Genomic DNA, 19,473 nt, shown 5'->3' with positions numbered 1-19,473 from the left:
TTCCCGCTTTACCTCTTCTTACGTGTCAAATGAAATGAATGCCATGAGGAATAGAATATTTGTTGACTGCGTCTCTTCTTGCTTCCATCCTTACCAACATATTTCTTCATTCTCGTGGTAATCATGACATTCTATGTGTATGCTGCAAAAGATTGCAAGTGGACAAATTCGACATCGAGGTGCAAAGCGTTATATTCAATTCGAATAAGCTTCCGGTGTATTTTTACTTCGTTTGTATTTTTAGATGATTATGAACGTTACGGAAAATTATCTCACATGCTTTATGTTGAATGAGAAACATTGAATGATCCGTTTTGCTTTCCCTACGTTGAAATGATATAATGTCGGCGTCAACAGCCTTCTTCCACACCGGAAGCTGAAACTTGTATCATTCTGGATTAATGATAATTGAATGTCTCATATGTATACACAGCCCAGAAGGCGACGTCAGAAACCATCAGGGGAGAATGCCGCATAAAAACCAAACGTGCGCGCGCGTCTCCACTCTGAAGAACCGTATCGGAGAATCACGGCAAGCATTTCGCTGAAGAGCTGCCTCGTCAGAGAGCCTAGAAATGGCAGCGTCGTAGCAAGTATTTGTCAACACTCTGATAGTGCATTTACTCCCGGGTGTAGGTCGGCGTTACCTCGCTAAATTCACTTGACATTCGTTTTCCACATCAAAGACTCGTACGATATAATCCACTGCAAGATGACACAATTAGAAAGTATATTTAATTTCTGGACTCCAAGAATGGCGTTCTTCACATAAGTAACACCTGTTTGTGTGTGCATTCGGGAGGACGACGGTGCAATCCCGCGCCTGGCCATCCTGGTTTAGGTTTTCAATGATTTCCCTAAATCGCTTCAGGCAAATGCCGGGATGGTTCCTTAGGAAGGGCACGGCCGATTTCCTTCCCCATCCTTCCCTAATCTGAGCTTGTGCTCCGTCTCTAATGACATCGTTGTCGACGGGACGTTAAAACAGTAATCTCCACCTCCTCTGTTCGTGTGTTTAAGGTTGCGTTTTGAGGCTCAGGCAACATCGCAGTGGCTATATTCCGCCTCTGGCCGCCAGTGTGTCGTTAGCTCAGAGGTTCCCTTGTGCGTTGCAGTGCTTGTACTATAAGACATAGCAGTTCGAATCACGGTAGAAGCCGCTGAGTACAACCTTTTATTTTCCATTTTAATTAATGGAGTTGCAAACTGCTAGTAAAAATTTCTTATGCGAAATCTGAAGAATGCCTTTAAACATCAATCTTCGTCCGATTTCGACTTGGTAAATTAAGTTAATATCATGGATTTCTGCTTTGCGAATTCCAAGGTGCTTCACTGTAAAATAGACCCTGAAAAGATTCAAACCGACTGTCAACGATATAAATTTGAGCTTTGTTCGTCATATAGGTCTAACATGTCAGAAGGTTGTTTATGAAGTGCACATGTTCATTAATGTAGTTCCCTTCTTCTAAATTTTTGCAATAGCATTTAACTGTAGACGTTTTCTAACACCGGCGTTAGCAATTCCTTTCCGTTCTCTGAAACCTTCAAAACGACAAATTTTTCTGGTTTAAATCTGATGACCTTAACTATCACTCCCGATCAACAATAAATACTTCATGAACCCATACATGGAACTCCAAATGTGCAGTGTTCCTGCACTGCTACAGAGCATGCATTGCAAGGTATTCACACAGTTTATCGCATCGACTTACCATAAGGAATGAAACAAGAACTGTAATACACTTTACACCACAGACGCTCACTCTGGCTTGACGAAAACATCCAAACATTGACCAAAAGTTGCACAAATAATTGAGTTTGAAAGGAAAAGAAACGAGGTATGAAGCATTTATAAATTCATCGAATGTAGTGAGGTGGTTTAATTTCGTCCCAGTCTATAAAATTAATTTCGGGCCATACTCAGCTCTTGCCGATCAATGTAATATAATACCCGCCTACTAATCAGGGCGTCTGTCTCCGTTGCTTTTGAGCGTGAATGGAAATTGTAGAAATTTTCTGTGGAGCAACATTTAATAATAAAGCGTTTCAAATCATCAAAAGCGATGAGCGGTAGCAGGCGCTTTCGATAAAGAACAGAGGAGTGCAGCGCCGCTGCTGTCGCCACGGCCGCTGCCAGTAGCCAGCAAATGGATCCCGGAGCTTTGCCGCATACGGCATCCAGAGGAGGACAGTCTGCAGGAAATCTGCCGCAAAATAGTTGCTGGATAAAATTTTGATATCGGTGTGTCACAAAGCGAAATAGATTGAATCTGCGCTACCATTACATTCACGTCTTCAGCATTCAGACAGAAGAGGCTATAAAAATATTTTATGCCAGCTGCTCTCGATCCACTGACATTATGAACAGAAACAACGCACGCTACCGCTAGACCACAGGCGTAATCAGCCTAGAGTTTCTCTATCATGGGACAAGTTTTCCTCCAGGAAGTGCCGCAGTCTACAGTGTTGCCAGATTGTGCAGATAACCGGACTTAGAGAATTAGCGAGTTGGCCAGTTTTTTTGTCCCATGTCGCGATCGGCGCAGACTTAGCCTCTGAAGCGGCCGGCCGCCGGTCAAGTTTTATGTCAAAGAGTGCACATTACGGGGGTATGAGCCATGAGGTAAGTGATTGGAAACGGGTTGTGTAAGGATGGACGAATATATTGTGTAGGTTCAATGGACGGCAGAATACCACTGTGGGAGGGGTGGGAAGGATAGTGGGCAGGACATTTCTCATTTCAGGGCATGACGATAGATAATCAAAACCCTGGCAGAGAATGTAATTCAGTTGCTCCAGTCCTGGGTGGTACTGAGTTACGAGGCGAATGCTCCTTTGTGGCCGGACTGTGGGGCTTTCGAAGGTGGTGAGACACTGGAAAGATAGGGCACGGAAAATTTGTTTTTGTACAAGGATGGGAGGATAATTACGGTCAGCGAAGGCTTCAGCGAGACCCTCGGTATATTTTGAGAGGGATTGCTCGTCACTGCAAATGTGACAATCACGGGTGGCTAGGCTGTAAGGAAGGGGCTTCTTGGTATGGAATGGGTGGCAGCTGTCAAAGAGGAGATATTGCTGGTGGTTAGTAGGTTTGATACGGACGGAGGTACTGATGTAGCCATCTTTGAGTTGGAGGTCAACATCTGGGAAGGTGGCTTGTTGGGTTGAGTAGGACCAGGTGAAGCAAATGGGGTAGAAGTTGTTGAGGTTCTGAAGGAATGTGGATAGGGTGTCCTCACCTTCGATCCAGGTGGCAAAGATGTAATCAGTGAATCTGAACCAGTCCTCTAGATGGCCCATGAAAAGATTGGCATAGGATGGTGCCATTCGGGTGCCTATAGCCATACCCTGGATTTGTTTGTAGGTAATGCGTTCAAAGGAGAAGTAATTGTGGGTGAGGATATAGTTGGTTTGGAATCTGTCAGGCGTTGGGAAAGGTAGTGTTCAATAATGGTAAGGCCATGGGCATTAGGAATGTTAGTGCACAGGGAGGTGCATCAATAGTGACTAGTAGGGCACCTTATGGGAAAGGGACAGGAACTGTGGAGAGTCGGTTGAGGAAATGGTTGGTATCTTTTATATAGGAGGATAGGTTCCGGGTAATAGGTTGAAGGTGTTGGTCTACGAGAGCAGAGATTCTCTCAGTGGGAGCACAGTAACCGGCCACAATGGGGTGTCCTGGGTGGTTAGGTTTATGGACTTAGGAAGCATGTAAAAGGTAGGAGTGCAGAGAGGGGTAGGGGTGAGTAGAGAGATGGACACCAGGGAGAGGTTCTGGGATGGGCCTAAGGATTTGAGTTGTGACTGGAGATTCTTCTGGATTACTGGAATGGGGTTTGTAGGTAGAAGTATCTGCAGTCCTCCCGCCAGGTAATCCTTGCCGTTCAAAACAACAGTGGTGGAGCCTTTGTCCGCAGGCAGGATTGTAAGGTCAGAATCAGTTTCTAGATGGTGGATAGAAGTTCTTTCTGCAGATGTAAGGTTACTCTGCATGTTGAGGGATTTGGGAAGTGATGGTGAGGCAAGATTTGAGGTTAAGAAACTCTGGAAAGTTAACAGGGGGTGGTTTGGGGGCAGTGGGGGTGGATCACGGTTGTATGGAGGAGTGAACTGAGTTAGGCAAGGTTCAATATTGGTCTTTGCTTAAGTCTGATTGGCAGGGTTGGTGGCAAGAAAGTGTATCCACTCTAGGGACTGGGAGAAGGAGAGGTCTTTAACAAGTCCACAGGATTGAATTTGGGAGTGGGGCAGAAAGTGAGGCCTTTGGAAAGGACCGATATTTCTGTGGGGCTAAAGCTTTTGGGATAAGTGTTATGTATGAGGCGGAACTGTGGGCTTCGTGGAAAAAGGGTGACCTGCCGGAGACACGCAGTTTGACTCTTGGTCTGATAAAGAGATGTGGCCATTAATTGCACGCATTGGTCACGTAGGCTGTCGTGAGGATAAATGAACTATACTTGACGGGATGTATGGAACATCTTAGGTTATTAGAAAGTTAGTAGACAGGAATACAATTAAATACTTAGCTTTAACTCGGCATCAGTGGTGAATGTCGAACTTGACTTTGTACAATAGTATTTGCAAGTGCAGTTATAGAATGAACTGCGAATACTTCTTTACAATTCTGATTGCTTCACACATATAGATCAATTGTCAATGCCTAAACTGTACGTGGCACCTGGCTAGGCCGTAGCTACTGACTTAGCGGAAGGCTATGCTAACTAGCTTCTCTGCAAATGATTATCTCTGAAGCTATAACAAGCGAACCGTTCCTACTAAAGTCAGCTGTAGAACTGGCCAGTGCACTAGCTTGTCTCTTAAGACCAGCCGAGTGGAGGCGGCGCTCAGTTTGCTAGCGTCGACAGTGGCGACATGCGGTTCCAATGTGTACTGATGGACCACAGCCGATTTGAAGCCTACAACCTAGCAAGTGTGGTGCCTTGCGGTGACACCACATTCCTCACCCGCAAATCGGCAAACGGCCGTGCAATACGGCTTACGACTGCCTGGGAGAGGACCCCGTGCTGACGTATGCGAGGAGATGGGGAGTCGAAGTGCAGATGTGGACTCTGACCACAATCTATTGGTTATGAACTGTAGATTAAAACTGAAGAAACTGCAAAAAGGTGGTAATTTAAGGAGATGGGACCTGGATAAACTGAAAGAAACATAGGTTGTACAGCGTTTCAGGAAGAGCATAAGGGAACAATTGACAGGAATGGGGGAAAGAAATACAGTAGAAGAAGAATGGGTAGCTTTGAGAGATGAAGTAGTGAAGGCAGCAGAGGACCAAGTAGGTAAAAAGACGAGGGCTAGTAGAAATCCTTGGGTAACAGAAGAAATACTGAATTTAATTGATGAAAGGAGAAAATATAAAAATGCAGTAAATGAAGTAGGCAAAAAGGAATACAAACGTCTCAAAAACAAGATCGACAGGAAGTGCAAAATGGCTAAGCAGGGGTGGCTAGAGGACAAATATAAGGATGTAGAGGGTTATCTCACTAGGGGTAAGATAGATACTGCCCACAGGAAAATTAAAGAAACCAAAGAAACCTTTGGAGAAAGGAGAACCACTTGCACGAATATCAAGAGCTTTGATGGAAACCGAGTTCTAAGCAAAGAAGGGAAAGCAGAAAGGTGGAAGGAGTATATAGAGGGTCTATACAAGGGCGATGTACTTGAGAACAATATTATGGAAATGGAAGAGGATGTAGATGAAGATGAAATGGGAGATATGATACTGCGTGAAGAGTTTGACAGAGCACTGAAAGACCCGAGTCGAAACAAGGCCCCCGGAGTTGACAACATTCCATTAGAACTACTGACAGCCTTGGGAGAGCCAGTCCTGACAAAACTCTACCATCTGGTGAGCAAGATGTATGAGACAGGCGAAATACCCTCAGACTTCAAGAAGAATATAATAATTCCAATCCCAAAGAAAGCAGGTGTTGACAGATGTGAAAATTACCAAACTATCAGTTTAATAAGTCACAGCTGCAAAATACTAACACAAATTCTATACAGACGAATGGAAAAACTGGTAGAAGCCGACCTCGGGGAAGATCAGTTTGGACTCCGTAGAAATGTTGGAACACGTAAGGCAATACTGACCCTACAACTTATCTTACAAGAAAGATTAAGGAAAGGCAAACCTACGTTTCTAGCATTTGTAGACTTAGAGAAAGCTTTTGACAAAGTTGATTGGAATACTCTCTTTCAAATTATGGAGGTGGCAGGGGTAAAATACAGGGAGCGAAAGGCTATTTATAATTTGTACAGAAACCAGATGGCAGTTATAAGAGTTGAGGGGTGTGAAAGGGAAGCAGTGGTTGGGAAGGGAGTGAGACAGGGTTGTAGCCCATCCCCGATGCTATTCAATCTGTATATTGAGCAAGCAGTAAAGGAAACTAAAGAAATCTTCAGAGTAGGTATTAAAATCCATGGAGAAGAAATAAAAACTTTGAAGTTCGCCGATGACATTGTAATTCTGCCAGTTTCAGCAAAGGACTTGGAAGAGCAGTTGAACGGAATGTACAGTACCTTGAAAGGAGGTTATAAGATGTACATCAACGAAAGCAAAACGAGGATAATGGAATGTAGTCGAATTAAGTCGGGCGCTTCTGAGGGAATTAGATTAGGAAATGAGACACTTAAAGTAGTGAATGAGTTTTGCTATTTGGGGAGCAAAATAACTGATGATGGTCAAAGTAGAGAAGACATAGAATGTAGAGTGGCAATGGCAAGAAAAGCTTTTCTGAAGAAGAAAAATTTGTTAACATCGTGTATAGATTTAAATGTCAGGAAGTCGTTTCTGAAAGTATTTGTATGGAGTGTAGCCATGTATGGAAGTGAAACGTGGACGATAAATAGTTTAGACAAGAAGATAATAGGCGCTTTCGAAATGTGGTGCTACAGAAGAATGCTGAAGATTAGATGGGTAGATCACAAAACTAATGAGGAGGTATTGAATAGAATTGGGGAGAAGAGGAGCATGTGGCACAACTTGACTAGAAGAAGTGATCGGTTGGTAGGACATGTTCTGAGACATTGAGGGATTATCAATTTACAGCATGGAGGGTAAAAATCTTAGAGGGAGACCAAGAGATGAATACACTAAGCAGATTCAGAAGGATGTAGGCTGCAGTAGGTGCTGGGAGATGAAGAAGCTTGCACAGGATAGAGCAGTATGGAGAGGTGCATCAAACCAGTCTCAGGACTGAAGACCACAACAACAACAACAACAACAGCAACAACAACAACAGACAATCACATCTGGGCAGATGGCACATTTCCCAAATACTGGCGTGAAGCCACTGGCGTACCTATAACTAAGCCCGGAAATCACAAGCACCGTCCTTCTAGCAGCTGCCCCATTTCCCTCACCACGGATGTTTGCAAGGTAATGGAACGTATGGTTCATGCCGACCTTATTTGGTGGCTGGAGTCTTGCATTTTACTAACCACTTCACATTGTACATTTAGACCACACTGTTGTGCAGTTGATCATCTCATCACTTTGTTGAGCTATGCCGTGAACGGTTTTTTGTAGAAATGCCAGACTGTGGCCATGTTTTTTGATTTGGAGAAAGCCTATAACAGCTGCTGGAGGGTATCCTCCATAGTGTGTACACGTGTAGTTTTCTAGACCGCCTGCCCCATTTCCTTCAGGAATTTTTAAAAGACAAGAGTTTGCACGGTATGTGTGGGCTCTGCCTTATTGGTCACATTATCTAGGAAAATGGGGTGCCTCAGGGTTCCGTCCTGAGGATCATCCTCTTTGCTATCGGCATTAAGCTTATTATGGTTTGTCTCCAGCTGGGCATCTCCACCTCCCTTTTCTTTAATGGTTTTGCGATCTGTTGCAGTTCTCCAAGGACTTGTCTCCTGGAGTGGTATCTTCAGTGATATCTAGATCGTGTTTACTCGTGGGGCATCGGCAGCAGTCGTCACTTTACCACTGACAAAACTGTTTTTATGAATTTCTTGTGACTCAGTGGGTTTCTTCCACTGTCTTTACGCCCCAGGCACGTTTCTCTTCTGGTCACTGAAACTATGAAATTCTGGCAGCTCCCACTAGATAGGAAATTCTCACGGTTCCCACACGTGTCTTACCTGGGCACCCGCTGTACTCTGGCCCTCAATGTCCTGTTTCCTGGGGAGCAGATCGGACTGCCCTCCTCTGTTAGTAGCAATCCCTTCTCCAGTCAAAACTAGACGTGGGAGTTTTGTTGATGCATTTGCATGTCCGTCCATCTTATGATGTATAAATACAATGCCCAATCGTTGAATCCGTTTGACCACTGGTACTTTTTACACTAGCCGGGTCGATAGTCTGTGTGCAGAAGCTGCCGAACTACTGCTGTAGTATCAATGTAATATTCTCCTCGGCAGATATGCTTACCGTCTGTCTGGGGTGCCTAGCCACCAATCCTACGTCTCCTTCTTCGACGACTCCTTTGACTGCCAGTACGGGGCACATCTCTCTCTTCTGTTACCTCTTGGAGTTCGCTTTCTGCTATTGGTTTGGCAGCTTAACTTCACTCTACTTGCCACTTTCCCGACAGGTGCGAGCCCTTCTCCGCCTCGGCATTGAGTGGCAGCCCGCAGTTACCTCGGACTTTGATCGCTTCCTAAGGGCTCTACTCCAGATTCGATATACAGCTGTAAGTTTGTCGACCTTTGCACGGAACTTAGCAATAGTACCTACGTTTACACTGGTGGCTCTCGGACTGACTGTGGTGTCGGGTGTGCCTTCGCCATTGGCACAGATCATTTTTGGTATTGGCTTCTGGAACACTGCTCAGTATTTACAGCGGAGATCTTCGCCTTGTATCAGGCCACGCAGTACATCCGTCAACAAAGGCTTTTCAATTTTTTCGTCTGCTCCAATTCTCTCTGTGTCCTTCAGAGCCTCCGTATGCTGTATGCAGTCCATCCTTTAGTGCAATGGGTCCGAGAAAGCTTTTTCTTGCTCGCTCGTGAGGGGTCCACTGTGGTGTTTAAGTGGGTTCCCGGTCACGTCTGTCTGATGGGAAACAAGGTTGCTTACGCTGCTGCCAAAGGCCACAGTCCACCTACCTCAGCCCCACTAGTTTTTCTATTCCTTCCTACAATCTCCGTGTTGCCGCCTGTCAGCAGGTGGTGTCACTTTGGCATCACCGCTGGTCTTCCCTTTAGCGGAATTAAACCTCTCCCGGCTGCTTGGCTGACCTCCTCTCTACCTTCTCACTAGAGTGCATATTGCACGCTGTCATTTTAGCCATTGTCATTTTTTAATTGGTGATCACCCAGCACTTTGTGCTCATTGTCATCGGCCTTTGACAGTTTGCCGTTTCCTGAACAGATGCCCTTTTTTTAACCACTTCTGTTGTAATGTATGTTTGCTGTTGCAGTTATCCGCCATTTTAGCAAATGACGTGCATGCTGTCAACCGCGTTTTATTTTTTATCCGTTGTAGCAATATGGCGAATAACATTTAATCTTTAGTGTGGGTTCTCTGTTGTCTCTACAGCATATTTTGTGGATGTTACTTCAAGAGAAAGTACTTCTTCTTAGCTGTTTTTCCTTCCATCGATTGGACTTAACACGAAGTCACTTTTAACTTCTTTTTCCTATTAATGTTGTAAGATTCTGGCACTGGCAGTTAACCTTAATTGTTTTTGTGACCTGAAACAAAACAAAACACAACATATGTAATTCGTCTGTCATCCAGACAATAATTCTCTGTTGCATATAAATTACATATGATCAGACTGTGACAAAACAGATTTCCATAATTTAGACAGACACAGTAATAACTGCTTCAACATAAAAAACGCCGAACTGCCTTTATACATCTAGAATGGAAAAGCCAGAATGCAGATTAAGGAGAAAATTAATGAAAGGTCATCCATAAAATGTAAATAATTGATTGCTGTCTGTCACCAACACAACATTCCACATTTAAGAAAAAAAAAATCGTTAGTAATATTTCACCGTACAAATTGCTAGATTTATTAATAATGGAAACATCAGCATGTTGCAATAGTAAAAATTAAAGACAGGGCTGTCTACAAACCACGAATAATTCTTGTGCGTCCATCACCACAAGTGAAATATCATATTCTGATCTTAATTTACATAATAAACGTAGATATATGGCCAAAAAATGTTCGTGTAAAAATAATGCGAGTCATTCGTATTTTGTCATTTTCTGGGAAACTCGTTAGCTCCACTAATGCTTTTCTCCAACTGGCTGCCATCACTGAGACAATCACAGGCATTGCCAACTTTTACACTATACTGTAAATGAGGGCAGCACTTGGATGGCCTGTAGAAAGTTTAACCCACTCGTATTGTGTTCACATGTTTCTATTACCAAATTTTCACTCCATCTTATCACATCTTCACGAACAGGTATCCAAATGGTTTGCACAGTTCAGTATATTCTACAAATTATCTTGTCTTATTGTTAATAACTGCCTCATTTCATTCGAAATAGTGTTTCCGCTTAATTTTGCAAGTTGCCGAACTGTTGCGTAGTATAATTTGGTATCGCTCTCTGTTCTTAAATAAAATCTTACAGTCTATATTTTGTATTCACTTGACAGTTTTTTACTTTCTTTCTATCTTCACATCTGTTTTTAGTCTGCACATTACTGTTCTAAGATCGCCTGAATTATAAAGCTATCTCAGTGTGTCACATTCCCAGAATGCGAAATGGCGTAGTCCGGGCAGTGTGATGCGTTAGGCTAGCAGACTCACAGTTTTCAGAGCAGTGTGTCATCCTCTTCAAACCCCAGTGACGGTTTTTGCCTCAGATGGTGGGCAGACCACACTCTTGATGTTATACCCTGCTGCCCATTAAAATTGTGACATCAGATATGGTAGAAAATATAGAAATATTACTCAGGAAGAGTATACAACTAATTTGAAGGTAATTTGGGCACACAAATTGCAAAACTTAATGCACTAAACTTCCAGCTGTAGCAGTGACGACGGCTCAGACCTGCCCAGACACCGAATAGAACTGAACTCAGGTGACAGATACGTACACATCATTCGTCATTCTGTATCAGAGTTCGTCGACTGTAGTGGGTGTCTGCAGGTGACGTACCGGTCTCTCGGCGAACTGACGGTGGACGAATTCGACAAGTGAGAGGTGTGGAAAATGTGCCGACTGGGGCGACAGTAGAACACCCTCCGTATCGAAGGTGCTGCCCATTAAAATTTCCCCCAGGGGCTCAGCATTCATTTGCTGAGTACGGGCTTGGCGACCCCGGGGTCCTGAGCTGGGGACTGGTCAGCGCCGCCAGTCTCCTGTCACCGTAACCCCCGGACGTGCTTCAGTGACCACCATATGGTGCGGCGGTGGAATGTTATGTGCTGCGGGGAATGGTAATCTTGGCTTGACCGCCTGGATTGCGAGGAAGGTTGATCTCTATAAAAACCCCTCAATCTTACGGTGTGCTGTGCGCCTATAAGATGCATAAGATGCACAGCTGTTGGGGTGGAACAGTCGCAAACGGGCAACCTCTGGGGCACCTGCCGCACCCCAGTTGTATAAGGCTTACTTGGGCACGCGGGGCTCTGTCTGGGTGAACCTTTAGTTCCCTAGCTGCTCATGGGACCGCAATGGACCCTTCGACCTCTACGTTTCCCCCTACCTGCGGATTGGGTGGGCCACTGGTAGGAAAACACGCACCGTCGAAAAAGCAACTTCGTGCTGCGAGTCCTCCAGTGCCTGGTGTTACTAGATATTTATCAGACTGTCGTAACAGAGCGCATGCTGATAACCAGAATGTGTTTTTGATTGTCAAATGGAAGGAGGGTAGCTTTGAGAGGGTTTCTCCCTTTTCCATCCACAAGGGTCTTGAGGGAATTGCAGGAACACTGAAATCTGTGAAGCGACTGCGCAATGGGACTCTGTTAGTTGAGACTTCTAGTTCCTGTCAAGTCGCTTCTCTTCGGAAAGCGACCTATCTCAGAGAGTGCGCTATCGAGACCGAGCTCCACTCCACTTCGAACTATAGTAAGGGTGTCGTGACATGTAGGGACTTGGTGGATATCTCCGAAGACGAGTTGAAATCTGAGTGGGCTGACGAAGGTATTGTTGACGTGCAGCATATTATGAAACGAGTCGATGGGGACCTAGTCAAATCCGACTCGTTTATTCTCACGTTCAGTTGCCCGAGACCCCAGAGCATGTTAAAGCGGGTTTCTTACATTTGCCAGTACGGCCATATTTCCCCAACCCAATGCGCCGTTTTAAATGTCAGCGCTTTGGGCATACTACATTGGGGTGCAATGGGATAGCCACTTGTGGTAAATGTGGTCAGCCTGCCCACGAAGGAGCCGATTGTTCATCGCTTGTGAAGTGCGTGAATTGCTCTGGTAGTCACTCTTTTTGGAGCCGGGTCTGCCCCATCTGTCTCGAGGAATGGAAGATACGGGAGATCAAAACATCTAAGCGCATCCCCTGTGGTGAGGCCAAGAAGCTCTTTAAGGCCGTGCAGCCTCCCGTGTTTACAACATCTTTCGCTTCCGCTCTGCAGAAACCGGTACAGTTGGCCACTGTTGCTACACAAACGGAGGTTGCTAGTGTCAGCACTAATACCTGCGTTTGCCAGTGCACTCGTGCTGCTGCGGTTGTTTTGCAACCTGCAGCTCTCCCCACAACGTCGGACAAGGCCGTGGTTGCCAATATTAGGGTACTTCCTGCCCCTCCCCATATGACGCCTTCTGCCCAGGCGGGTAAAGCTCCGACTGTTGACAAGGTTCTGCATTCTAAGCCCCCCAAGACAAAGACGCCGAAGGTGAAGGTTTTGCCACCTGAGGAGACTAGTCGGGGTCAGTCAGATGACGAGGCCATCGTACTGTCTGACGTCTCCCTCGGGTCGCCATCGGAGCTGACGGACATTGATGTCGACCGGGGGCGATCTTCTCGCCCCAGGAATAAATCTCTGGCCAGTGCGGGCTCTTCTCCAAAGCACAGAGGCAGGGTGAAAGTTCAGCCACCCTGATCACTGGCTCCCATATTGCAGTGGAACCTGAATGGGTTCAGGACGCACGTGGCCGAATTACAACTCCTTGTGCGAGAGTGCCCCTTGTGCTTATGTCTCCAAGAGACACATTTTCGGGCCACTCGTGCTCCTTCTTTACGGAGCTATACTGTATATCGAAAAGATGATCTGATGGGGGAAAGGGCAAAGGGTGGTGTTGCGGTTTATGTCCGTGACACGCACCACTCGTCTGAGCTCTCTCTTGTTATGGACTTGCAAGCAGTTGCAGTTGACCTTCTTGTGGGGCAGAGGCTTACAATCTGTTCCGTTTACTTACCGCCTCAGGATGCAATAGACTCCGAGGCTCTCACAGACCTTATTAGCCAACTCCCCCACCCATTTCTCCTTCTGGGGGACTTCAGTGCTCATAATGTCTTATGGGGCTCTACGACTACTTGCCCCAGGGGTCGCGTTCTGGAAAGCCTCGTGATGTCCGAAGAACTGTGCATCCTCAACTCTGGTGCTCCCACTCATTTCTGTACTGCTTCTGAGTCGTCGTCAGCTATTGACCTTTCCTTTTGCTCTCCACCACTCGCGGATTCTGGTCTGTGGGAGGTTGTTGCTGACCTCCATTCTAGTGACCACTTCCCCCTTTGGATTTGCCTCCTGGATGAGGATGTGGCATTACCAGTGCCACTCAGGTGGCACCTTTGCAGAGCTGACTGGACACTTTTCAGCCATCTGGCTGTTTTGGAACACCGTGCCAGCGTCCACGAATGGGTCGACCACGTTACAGCTGTGATCTCCCGTGCTGCTGAATTGTCGATCCCACGGTCCTCAGGTCATCCCGAGAGGCGTCCCGTCCCTCGGTGGACCACCGAGTGCCGCTCAGCTGTCCGAGCCCGCCGTGCAGCTCTGCGCCGCTTCAAGTGCCGTCCCTCAGCTGACAATCTTGCGGCCTTTTGGGTGGCGAGGGCTGAGGTGCAGCGAGTGATTAAGGAGAGCAAACGATGGCCGTGGCAATCGTTCTCGAACTCCATCACCCGCTCCACTAGTTCTACGAAAGTATGGGAAGCCATCAGGAGGATTTCCGGGAAACGCAGCCAACTACCTGTCACGGTATTGCCGCATCAGGGATGTCTCCTCACGGCGCCGAGAGACATTGCCCAGACACTGGCCACGCATTTTGCGGAATCTACCACCACTATTGACTGTGATCGATATTTCTGCCGCTGCCACACTGCCATCGAGAGGGGTCACTTGGACTTGTTGTTGTTGTGGTCTTCAGTCCTGAGACTGGTTTGATGCAGCTCTCCATGCTACTCTATCCTGTGCAAGCTTTTTCATCTCCCAGTACCTACTGCAACCTACATCCTTCTGAATCTGCTTAGTGTATTCATCTCTTGGTCTCCCTCTACGATTTTTACCCTCCACGCTGCCCTCCAATACTAAATTGGTGATCCCTTGATGCCTCAGAACATGTCCTACCAACCGATCCCTTCTTCTGGTCAAGTTGTGACACAAACTTCTCTTCTCCCCAATCCTATTCAATACTTCCTCATTAGTTATGTGATCTACCCATCTAATCTTCAGCATTCTTCTGTAGCACCACATTTCGAAAGCTTCTATTCTCTTCTTGTCCAAACTATTTATCGTCCATATTTCACTTCCATACATGGCTACACTCCATACGAATACTTTCAGAAATGACTTCCTGACACTTAAATCAATACTGGATGTTAACAAATTTCTCTTCTTCAGAAACTTGGACTTATGGTCTCCAAATTCGGAACCCTACAACTGCCCCTTCACAATGTGGGAACTGGATTCGGCGCTGTCTGTGGCTCGTGGTACTGCACCCGATCGTGATCAAATCTGGTACAGCATGCTGCAGCACTTGTTGCTGCCATCCGAGGAAGTTCTCCTGAATTGTTTTAATATGATATGGTTAGAGGTCTGCGCGGATGCGGATATCCGCGGTATTTGTTACTTGACGGATAAAATCGCGACTGGCGCGGATATCCGCGGGTCATCTGCGGATAATGAACAAGGCATCTGCCCAGTATGTATGTTGCAATGTTAGTTGAAAACTTCAAGTCTGTCAACATTCTTGGAACCGTGCAGGGCCCAGGTAGAGCAGATGTCTGTTGTCCTTAGCCCCTGGCTACGACCGATGTAGCTGTACCCAAGAGACCTGCGCCTAATCCGTTCTACGACTGTGTCTTTTGTGTGGCCTGTGAAGTGCTCTCTGGGTGGCACACCTGTCCACTGTCTACCAGACAGGTGCCCGTTGCAATTTACCGCTGACTTCAGTTAGTGCTTTGTAGTGACCGAGTGACAATGTGCATCGTAGCAAATATCAGTGAGAGTTCTTTCTTCAAATGAACACCATATCGATGGATACAATTTCGTGTAAGGTGAAAAAAGGTGATTTTACATTAGTGAAGGAAAACAAATTGAAATCACCAATTTGGAAAAAATTCGCATACATATTTGATGGCAATGAAAAGATAAAAGATATAGTGGCTTGTTTTGCATGTAAAAAAGTATATTCCTACACTGGACACAAAAGTGGAACTTAAAATTTGGTACGACATTCGTGTGAGGCTCGACAAAGTAGCATGATTACTTATTTAAATACCAAGAGAGACGTGAAAGTTCCTGAAGTTCCGCCAAATTTGAAGACAGCCACGACAGAAAAACTCATCAATCTTGTCAGCAAAGACATTTTACCATTCGAAGTTGCGTGTGGATCTGGGTTTCTCGTGACGGCACAGTTTCTTATTGATGTGGGGGCCAAGTACGGTGCAGTGAGTGCTAAGGAACTGCTACCTCATCCAACCACTTCTAATTTCTATAACCACTGATTTTGTTGTCACTCTTCGGAAGATGAGTTATTTCTTCCAGACAATGTAAATTATTGCTGGCAGTTTATCTTTTTCACAGGTGCGCCAATGTTTTGCAGTGTGGGCCTAATACTGTAAATATTTTTACCTGGAAATGATGAGGACTGAACGCGTAAGCTATAATATAATCATCAGCTGACATGAATGGCTTCAAAATTTGCTACATCCAAGCAGTGAGTACAAAAAAACTGTCTGTAAATGATTGCAATGTGCTAGTAACAGTTTAAAACCATCGTCATTTGCAGCTGTCTTGGCACAAGAGCAGTGAAATATAGTTGTTTCTATACACGTATTTTCATCATTTAATACTATTACATTGAATTTTATTTTTTAGAATAGCGTTTCCAATCTCACGAGATCCGAGCCGCTACTGTGTGTGCTCCGGAGCACCAATGCTTTCCTGTTTGGAATGGTCTGCTTTAGAGTAGGTATAGAGCATTTCCGGTGATTTAAGAAGTCAAAAGTAGTTAAGTTGTCGCAGAAATGGCGCCCTAACAATAACTATGTGATTACATACCATAATTCTAAGTACTACTGTCTATTACTATTAATTACTCATTCAAAACTTAAATATATGTGGATGCGGATAAGAAACTTGCGGATATGCGGATTAATTGCAGCGGATTAGGACCTTGCGGATGCGGATTGCACTTTTCTTATCCGCGCAGACCTCTAGATATGGTTATCCGGCACGTTCCCTGATTCGTGGAGGGAGGCGATTTTGATTCCCCTCCTCAAACCGGGGAAGGACCGAACACATCCCAGTAGTTATCGGAGTATTGCTTTGACGAGTTGTGTCGGGAAGACGTTTGAACGCATGGTCAACCGTCGCCTGATTTGGCTGCTCCAGACGAGGCAGCTCCTTAACCACTCTCAGTGTGGCTTTCGGAGATGTCGTTCAACTATAGACATCTTGACCCTGCTTGAGGCGGCCATCCAGCAGGCCTTCCTACATAACCAGCATTGTCTAGGTGTATTCTTTGACATTAATAAGGCGTACGACAGTACTTGGCACCGCCTTATCCTCAATCGACTCCATCAGTGTGGCTTTAGTGGCCATCTCCCCATCTTCATTCTGTCCTTTCTTTCCCACCACCTCTTTCGATATCGGGTTGGTAATGTGCTGTGTGATTTGTACGTGCAGGAGAATGGTGTTCCTCAGGGAAGCATTTTAAGTGTCACCCTCTTTGCTGTCACCATTAACAGTATCACGTCCACTATCCGGAGTCCTGCCCAGTGCTCCTTGTTTGTGGACGATTTTGCTGTTTTCTGTTCTTCCTCTGGTCTTGTCACTGCTAGTCGGCGGTTGCAGCTTACAATAAAGCGATTAGAGGCATGGCCTGCGAAGACTGGTTTTACCTTTTCTGCAGACAAATGTGTGTGTGTTCATTTTAATCGTTCTCGACGTCTTTTTTCCTCCCCTGATTTGCGTCTGAGGCACACCATTCTTCCTTTTAGCGACACTGTGTGAGGTTCCTGGGCCTCACTTTTGATTCCAAGTTGTCGTGGTTGCCGCATCTTAAAGACCTCAAGGTGCGGGCCCTGAAGGCACTGAATATTTTGAAGTGTCTGAGCCATCGGTCCTGGGGAGCAGATTGGGCACGTCTGCTGCAGTTTTATAGGGCTTTCGTCCGGTCGCGTCTTGACTATGGATGCACCGTGTATGGGTCACCGAGGCCTTCGTATCTGAAGATTCTTGACGCAGTACACCATGAGGGTATCAGGCTGGCCACTGGTGCCTTCCGTACCAGTCCCATCCCCAGCGTGTGTGCTGAGGCAGGGGAACCACCGCTCGCCATCTGGCGGAAACTCCTCATGGTGCGACGCGTGTGTCAATTCCTTGCCTGTCTGCCTCCCCTGCATACCCTACCGTTGCCCGACCGCCTATGGAACATCTCTTTTCCAGTCATCCCAGGGCAACGAACCCATTTGGGATTCGTGCCAAATATTTGCTAGAGTCCCTTGGTGTGGAATGTGTGGCACCCCAACTCCAGGGTTTTACCCGCCTGCCTCCCTGGTTACTCCAGAGGCCCAGTGTCCTTTTAGACTTGTCAGAGCACCAGAGGAGCTGCACTCCTGCATTTGTTTTTACTTCCTTATTTTACGATATTTTAAACCAGCATCCCGACCATGTACCAGTATTTACGGATGGCTCTAAACAGGGGGACTGTGTTGGTTGTGCTGTTGTTTTCCCTGATCGAGTCGTCAAGTTACGGCTTCCTGCGGCGTTTACTATCTTTGATGCCAAATTGTTTGTGATCTTGCGGGCATTGGAGCAGATGAGATGTGTTCCCAGTCTTAAGTTTCTCATCTGTTCTGACTCCCTGAGTGCCCTTCACATCATGCAACACTTGTATCCAGTGGATACGGTTGTCCAGAACATCCATGATGCCCTACTCCACATGCAACGGCAGGGGAAGGAGGTTTCTTTCTGCTGGGTGCCAGGGCACGTGGGTATTAGGGGAAACGAACTGGCGGATGTGGCTGCCAAAGATGCATGTTCCCTCCCTCACGTTGTTGAATGTGCCGTCCCCCTCCATGCTGTTACCTCCCTTTTGCGTTTTCGTGTTTTGCGTCAATGGGAAGAGGAGTGGCTGGCAGTCGGTGAAAATAAGCTGTGTCTGGTCAAGGCCACCACGCGGCCTTGGCGTACGTCCTACCAGTCGTGCAGGCGGGATGAGGTTTTCCTCACTCGCCTCCGCATCGGGCACAGTCCCTTAACGCATGGTTTTTTACTCCGTCGGGAGGACCTCCCAATCTGCAGTGCTTGTGGCGTCCAGATTACTGTCCACCACATTTTACTTGACTGTCCTTTATTCTCTGACCAGAGGGCGGTGGTTTCCTTGCCACCGGATTTGTCCTCTATTTTGCAAGACGACGCAATTACTGTGGGTAAGGTCTTATGGTTTTGTGTCCTGTCCAGTTTGTTGCCTCGGATTTTAGGGAGAGGATTTTAATGCGCTGCTGGGTGACTGGCTCACCCAGGTTTTAGGTAAGAGGTCCGCCAGTCACGATTACCTACTTGTTTCACTTCAATTTCTGTTCTCTTTTCCTTGTGTTTCCTTTCCTTCACTTCGATTTCTGTTCTCTTTTCCTTGTGTTTCCTTTCCTTCACTTCGATTTCTGTTCTCTTTTTCTTGTATTTCCTTTCCTTTTTTTAGTGCGTTTCTTCTCCTCTTGTTTTGCCTCTGTATTTGAGGCTTTAGAACTGTGTCAGGTCTGTGTCTTTTAGCCGTTCTCCTTGTTCGCTGTCCGTCTTCGTCCCTTCACCGCATGTGTTCCTGTTTCTATGTGTTTGGGCGCTGATGACCATGCTGTTTAGCGCCCGAAAACCTCAAACCACACACACACACACACACACACACACACACACACACACACACACACAACACACACACACACACACATTAAAATTGTGACATCAGAAATGGTAGAAAATATAGAAATTGTACTTAGGAAGAGTATACAACTAAATCTGTAGGTAATTTGGGCACACACATTGCAAAACTTAATGCTGTAGCAGTGACAACAGCTCAGACCTGCCCAGACACCGAATAGAACTGAACTCGGGTGACAGATACGTGCAT

At 46.0% G+C, this 19,473-nt stretch overlaps 1 protein-coding gene across 3 annotated transcripts in view; it reads left to right on the top strand.

The window, feature by feature from the left end:
* Positions 1-19,473, top strand: part of LOC126425308 (ubiquitin carboxyl-terminal hydrolase calypso) — a 225,510-nt gene that overhangs the window by 50,390 nt on the left and 155,647 nt on the right. The window lies entirely within an intron of this gene.

The sequence above is a fragment of the Schistocerca serialis genome, chromosome 10 (assembly GCF_023864345.2).
Source record: "Schistocerca serialis cubense isolate TAMUIC-IGC-003099 chromosome 10, iqSchSeri2.2, whole genome shotgun sequence".
Taxonomy (NCBI): Eukaryota; Metazoa; Arthropoda; class Insecta; order Orthoptera; family Acrididae; genus Schistocerca; species Schistocerca serialis.
Note: the sequence above shows the minus strand (reverse complement) of the source record. Positions and strands in the feature narration are given on the sequence as shown.